This window comes from Neofelis nebulosa, chromosome 8 (genome assembly GCF_028018385.1).
Source record: "Neofelis nebulosa isolate mNeoNeb1 chromosome 8, mNeoNeb1.pri, whole genome shotgun sequence".
NCBI classification, from domain to species: Eukaryota; Metazoa; Chordata; class Mammalia; order Carnivora; family Felidae; genus Neofelis; species Neofelis nebulosa.
The window spans coordinates 134,009,811-134,017,111 of NC_080789.1; the positions used below are offsets into that span (position 1 = coordinate 134,009,811).

Sequence of the window (7,301 nt, forward strand, 5' to 3'; positions counted from 1 at the left end):
ACACAGTATATGAGTAACTACAGAAATATTTTGGGTCATGGAAGGGTATGTTTCCTCATGAAAACTACTATTTACAATATTCGCAGGCAATGAGGACATTGACTACCCTATATCAACTTCATTCACTTTACAGACTAAAATGATTCAAAGGCTTCAGTACCTCTCGTTGGCTTGACTATTTGTGAGTCATTTTTATTCCTATTACATAGCCTTTTGGTATCCCAATCCACGTCTCCACAGACCCTTGACACAAATTTCTGTCTCCCTATTCTATGTTGGCTGAGTTGTGTCTGTTCTTGTGTGTTTGTTTTTTTGTTTGTTTTTCCTTTTTTTTTTTTTTTTCACAGAACCCCTATGCATATACTCTTAGGAGATGACCCAAGGGGCAGAGCCTCCAAACCTTCTCTCCTACCTGAGATCATATTTGCTACCTGAGATCATCAATAATGAATTAATTTCCTACTTATATTTGCCAGAGTTGGCTTTTGTGGCTGTAACTACAAAACCTGATTGAAGTCAATACATTTCATTATCTGTCAAGGAGAGTGTCCATTTGCCACCATTTTCCCAAATTATTCTGTGAAATTCTAATATTTTCTCCTGTGGACTTTAAAGCCATTTCAGTTAAGTTACAATTTAGATTTCTGACTGAAATTGTGAATCTGTGTAAGACTGGCATTTTTAATATTAGCTCTATCCAGAAAGATATTTATTTCTGCTCTTTCAGTTTTTGTTTTTTTTTACTTTTCAATAAAGTTTGGTGATTATCTTCATACTAAATCCTATACTTCTGAGTTTTCAGTTTTGATGTTATTGAGCTCTTTTTTCTCTCATTTCCATTTCAAAGTGTTTGTTATTATAGAAAGTCTATAGACTTTTACATATTTATGATGTTTGTGTAGGTGCTTTACTAAGTCTCTTACTAATTTGAACAGGTGACTGCTTATTATTTTAATTACGTATTTTGAGTTTTCCATGTCTACAATCATACACAGGCTTCTTTCTCATTACTGACTTGAACACAGTTGAGTATTTGAAACGATATATTTCAGATATTTTTGGAAAAAGATCCTCATACTTAGGTGGGTGTCTCTTATTTTACTTGAAAAACACATTAAGAATGGTAGCTGAGCTTTAACACTATCTTGAGGGACCTGGGTGGCTCAGTCAGTTGAGTGTCCGACTTCGGCTCAGGTCATGATCTCACAGTCTGTGAGTTCGAGCCCCGTGTCAGGCTCTGTGCTGACAGCTCGGAGCCTGGAGCCCGCTTCTGATTCTGTGTCTCCCTCTCTCTGCCCCTCCCCCATTCATACTCTGTCTCTCTCTGTCTCAGCAATAAATAATTTTTTTTTTAATATTTTGAAACTGTATGTTTTGTTAAATTTTTATTGCTAATAATTTAATAAATTATAATACATTAACAAACACAGCAAAGTATTAGTGTTGAAAACACCTTTAACTTCTGGAATACCCCACCTGGTCATGGCATATGAGTATATTTACTGAATTTGATTTGTTCAAATTTTACTTAGAAATTTCTTGTTTGTAAATAAAATGAAACATTTTTGCATAACTTTAACATGGCTACAATTTAGGTACATGATAGGTTTAAAAACAAGTTGGGAAACTATCGTTTGTGTGTCTTTTAATAGTTTAAAACACAGATATATTTGTTAAGTTAAATTAGAAATCAGCTGGAAAACTCTGCGTGTTATATCTTATTTTTATTGGATTAGTCTCAATCTTTCCAATTTCTATATAGTCTGATTTTCTCACTCTTCTTGGGTCAATTGGGCTGATACTATTAACACTTCCTGTATCTGTGACTATATAATCAATTTATATTCCATTTCTTGTTTATTCTGGTGTGTGATTTGTTTTATCAGGTTTGTCAAACACTTTTCTATTTTTTCAAAGGGCTAAATTTTGCTTATTTTACTAGTTTGTCTTCCTCATTTCATCTGAATAGTATATAACTAACTTGTCTTTACATAAACATTGCTTTCATGTTATATATTGAAACCATTGTTAGTCTTTATGATAAAATAACATGTCTCTGAATTTCCTCTTAACATAGTTTTACTTCTAAATCATATATCCTGATATGGTTTATATTTTTAGTTAATTTTTGAATGATTTATACTTTCATTTTTATCTTCAGTTTGCTTCAAGAATTATCTAGGAGGTAAAGCTGATGGTGACTTCTGGGACCCTGCTATAGCCGCAATGATTAATATCATTTCTGGTAACCCAACAAGCAAGGTTTCCAAATTGAAACCCCTCCTCCTGTTTTCACTCCCCAGTCTCAGCAGGTGCAAAGGGGAAGGAGAAAAGAGTAGGGAGAGCGGGTGAAGACAGACTTCTTTCAGATGACTGGCAAGGGGGCTTTGCTCTGAACACACTAGTTCCGGCTGTCTCAGGCAGCTTCCCTTTTCCTGAACAGGCTTCCCAGACAACAGAAAGATCTCTGTGGTCTCTCCTGTAGGTAATTCAAGGCCTCTTGAAGCACTATTTTATTCCTGAGTCTAACGTTAGGTTTATTAGTCACACTGCTCTGTCATAGAGTCGGGAAGGGAAATGTTCTGTGAAATGCATTTAGCATGCTGTCCTCAGTAGTTGTTTTTTTTTTTTTTTTTTTTTTCCTGAATATTTTTGGAAACCCTACCAATTATCACCCTTCCACTACTGCTGTTTTAACCGAAACCCTTATTAGCTCCATCCCGAACTACTGAAATGATTTCTCAACTGGAGCATCTCCTGCTTGCATCACCCAAAACCAATCTGTCCCTCATAATTTTAAAACGTGTCTGTGAACCTTCTTGCCATAGCTCTCAGTGGTTTGCGCTGCTTACAAGAGCATCATTAAGTCCAAATCCCTGAGGGTGGCATACAGGCCCCTTTCAAACCTGGACAGCCTATATCGTAACAATATCATCGGAAACTCCTCTGCTCCCCTTCCTCCTCCCAGTGAATCCATCTTTATCACTTTGCCTCACTGGTCCCCCTTTTCACAGTCCAAATGGTAAAACCTCCAAGAAATTAGTTGCTTTTTTACCTGGGTCACCATTTAAGATTTTGTCTGTTCATTTACTCTAACACCAGGATCAGTTACGGCAATAGGACATTTATTATCAAAAATGGTTTAAAAAATTTTTTTAACGTTTATTTTTGAGGCAGAGAGAGACAGAGCATGAGTGGGGGAGGGGCAGAGAGAGAGGGAGACACAAAATCTGAAACATGCCCCAGGCTCTGAGTTGTCAGCACAGAACCCAATGCGGGGCTCAAACTCACGGACTGCGAGATCATGACCTGAGCAGAAGTCAGACGCTTAATCAACTGAGCCACCCAGGCGCCCCCCAAAATGGTTTTTAATTGGCCTGGATGATATTTCATGTCAAAGACCATGTCTGATATTTATACCAAAGGAGTATGGAAGTTCAGATAAATACAAATATCCATTGTTTTATTTTACACAGAAAAATTCCTAAAATTTTTAAATTCTAGTTTTCCATTTCATATTTATTACTTAAGGATGGCAAAAATTTAGTGGTATAATATACAACACAAATCATAGGCTAAAGGTAAGGTAAGAGTATAAAATAGATAAAGAATCGGGAATGTTCTTTTTATCTATGAAGATAAAGAACTAGCATTGTTCTTTATGTATGAATGAAATCTAATTAAAATCACTCTGTAAGAAGCCCACCATAAAAAAATAACCAGAAGTAATCATCAGCTATTTAACAATGCAACTAAGCACAAAAGTAAACTTGTGGCTGCCACAAAATCTAGCAAGTAGGCTTCATAAAAAGCTTGACTGGCTCCTAGCCAAGAAATTAGGCACTTCTTTCCATATGGCTCCTGTTGGAAAAAAGATAAACGTGAGAGCCCAGCATCTGTGCCTTGGAGTTGCCAAGAACATCCAATGAGTGACCATTCTGTTGGCTTAAATAATGAAACACACTGAAAGGGAGAACGGAAGTAGAACAACTCCTGAGTTGCCAGCAGGAGAGGTGTGGGCCAAGCAGGTATCACACTACAACACAGCAGCCAATTAGTTGCCAATAAGAAGGCAACATTGTTTTTGGAATGCTGCAAATTTCATGCATCTTTACACACATTACAATTTGAGGCAAAGGTGAAACTATCAATTTTCTGTTATTATGTGTTACTGTTACGAGATAAGTGGTGATTTCAGAAGACAAGTCAATGAAATAGGTAGAACAAACCACTACCATTAGCTTTTGTACAAGTGGACCAAACAAGATGGCAAAGAACTGTCACTGACCAATGGGACTTCAGGATGCTTAGGGGAATGGTGACCTCGTGACTTTGCTTAAGCAAAATCTATGGTCTTCATGTGCCCAGAGGAGGGAGGGTGATTTTTATATGGAAGCATAGTTACTTCTTGTGAAATAAGGGAAGTATCCAGGATGAGGTAAACTATAGAACAGAAGGCAATAGTTTTAAAGTAGCATTATCTTCATGTATCGTTTTACTCAGGAATCATGAAGGTGAAAAAGGAGGAAGTAAAGGAGGAAGTAAAGGAGGAGGAGATGACAAGAAGTATCATATCTTGGACTCAACAAAAGAACTTTTGAGCAGATTTGCATTTATCTGTCCTTATAACTGAATTATTAGAGTAAAAATGAAATTGAGGATTCAGAGAAAATTTTGCATATATCCTAGTAAGAAACTTTTCTGAAAGCAGGCACATTGAGAGGATTTTAAACTGCTTTTCAGTTGATGTGGGTGGTAGGTTATCCAACGTATAGCTTGTTAACTGACTCTTCTTTCAGGCCACAGTTTCCAAGGTGTGGTCCACAGAACACTAGCTCATGGGTAATTAATATACTCTACGATTAAAGGGTTCTTTGCTCACATAGGTTTGCAAAATTTTTTAAGATAGACATAGTTAAATAGAATTATTAGTGTAATACTTTGCAGAACTTCTAAGATGGAAAAATTTCAAAGGAGATTGAGAAGGTAGAATTTCACAAATTTATTTTGCCAGTAATTCTCTCAAGGTACCCTCTGACAGGATTACTCCTCAATGAAACAAACCTTAGGAAACAAAGTATTGACATACACTTATGGGTCCATATTGCTGAAGTGTTTTCAGAAATTTCATACAGTACTTCCTATTGTTTTGTGAGAGATTTTTCTCAAGGAAAAACGACTTGTAAAGAAGGGTCTATCTAGAAAGCTAATCTTACTGGCTGATGAAAGAAGTTTCAGTAACTACACATCTATTAAGTAAAATTGATACACTGTTATATTAGTTTCAGGTGTACAACGTATTAATTTGACAACTCTATACATTATGGAGTGTTCACCAGGAAAAGTGTAGTTACCATTTTCATCATTATTACAATTTTATTGACTATGTTCCTTGTGCCGTACTTTTCATCTCTGTGATATGTATTTTACAACTACCCTTTTGCATTTATTTCATAACGACCCCTTGGCTCAATCTGTAGCCTTCCTTCCAGTTTGTGTAAAATTTCAAAAGAAAATTTTTTTCTTATTTTCAAGATCAATTTAAAATTTAACATGAAAGCTTATATGAAGTCATTTAATGAGGTCCAAAATATTTAATTTCAACATCTGACATCTATGAACACACAATGGAACCCAGAAAGCAGCTGCATTAACTATTTAAAGCACTCAAAGAAAACACCTGTCGAGCAAGAATCCTATTTTCCAAAAAGACAAAATAAAGACATTCCCAAATAAAAACTGAAAGAATCTGTCGGTAGCAGATAACCCTTATAAGGAATACTAAATAAAGTTGTTAGGCTGAACGCAATGACTCCTGATAGTAATTCTAATCAACGTGAAAAACCGCAAAGCACAGATAAAGGTCATTAGGTAATTAGTAAAACACAGTGTGAATGTTCTCCTTTCTTACCTGATTTACAAAAGCAATTGTTTAACAAGCATCTACATATGCATACATAAATTTTATAATATATATATTTTAAATATCCTTCCTTCCCTTGGTACTTCACATTTCCAGAGCCACCTACCTTCTCAGTTGTGTTCCATTACCAACTCTCTCTTCCTTCTGCTCATTTGGAGAACTTCGTTGAATGGCTAAACTTAACTTTGTCACATTTTGTTTGTTTTTTTTTTTTTTAATTTTTTTTTTTTTAATTACAACTTTTTCAACGTTTTATTTATTTTTGGGACAGAGAGAGACAGAGCATGAACGGGGGAAGGGCAGAGAGAGAGGGAGACACAGAATCGGAAACAGGCTCCAGGCTCCGAGCCATCAGCCCAGAGCCCGACGCGGGGCTCGAACTCACGGACCGCGAGATCGTGACCTGGCTGAAGTCGGACGCTTAACCGACTGCGCCACCCAGGCGCCCCTATCACATTTTGAAACCCAAACCAAGAAACCTCTCCATTCCACACTCCCATTAGCTACCACGTGGCCCTTTCCATTCACAATAGGAGTTACGAAAAGTTTTGTCTCTTCTTGCTTCCTCCGTGGACTCACCTCTTAACTCCCTTCGGTCAGCGCTGCTCACATCACCTCCAAAAGAGCTCTTTCCGAAGTTGCGAAGGATGGGCTGGGACTTGCTGAACACCCGGTGTCCTCCGACAAAGGCGGAAGCAGCTTCACGACTGCAGCGCCGAGACCACGCGACCCCGAGACCACGTGGCCAGAAGAAGCATATTCTCGCGAGATCTCAGGAGACGCACGCGGCCCCGTGACTCCCGGGATGAGAAGCACGTCCGTGCCCAGGTGGGGCAGGTTCTCGTGTGCGGAGTTTGGTTCACGCCACTTACCACGCAATCTGTGGTGCTCATGGGCTCCTCAACCACCCTGCAGTCAAAGTCGCTGAGTCCCAGCACGGGGCGCCTGGCGTCAAGGGCCCCGGCGGATATGCGAGGACGCAATCTCGCTGATGCTGCTGTGCACAGGAGGCGCCGCCCGAGGCCAGACTGGGGAGTGGACTGTGCGTGGCCCGCTGCAAAACTGTACCCTTCCAGAACCCCCTGGAGGCCCAATACGGTGTCTGTCAACGTCCAAGGCCAGCAGCACCCAGAATGCACAGTTGCAATCTTAAGTACGGTCCAAAGAAGACCCGAACGGGAGGGAGACTGCCTGATAACGCGTGGCCTTTCCGCTTAGGCCGCCTTCCACCGTGCGTTGGCACCCATCCTCCACTTTCTGCTCTTCCTGCAGACGTGAGTACAGTGCGCGCCAAAGACGACTTGCCTCTGTGTCCACACCAACCCCAGACCATGATACCCTCACCTGCCTAGGGCCTCCATTCGCTAAGGGAGCAGGC

General features: G+C 39.2%; 1 long non-coding RNA gene across 1 annotated transcript in view; it reads right to left on the bottom strand.

Annotated features, from left to right (window-relative positions):
* LOC131483607 (uncharacterized) overlaps nucleotides 1-6,588 on the bottom strand; it is a 311,404-nt gene extending 304,816 nt beyond the window's left edge. Inside the window, exon 1 of the long non-coding RNA XR_009247804.1 lies at nucleotides 6,503-6,588. This is a non-coding gene — a long non-coding RNA (uncharacterized LOC131483607). The remainder of the gene's footprint in view (nucleotides 1-6,502) is intronic.
* Nucleotides 6,589-7,301: the final 713 nt, after the last annotated feature.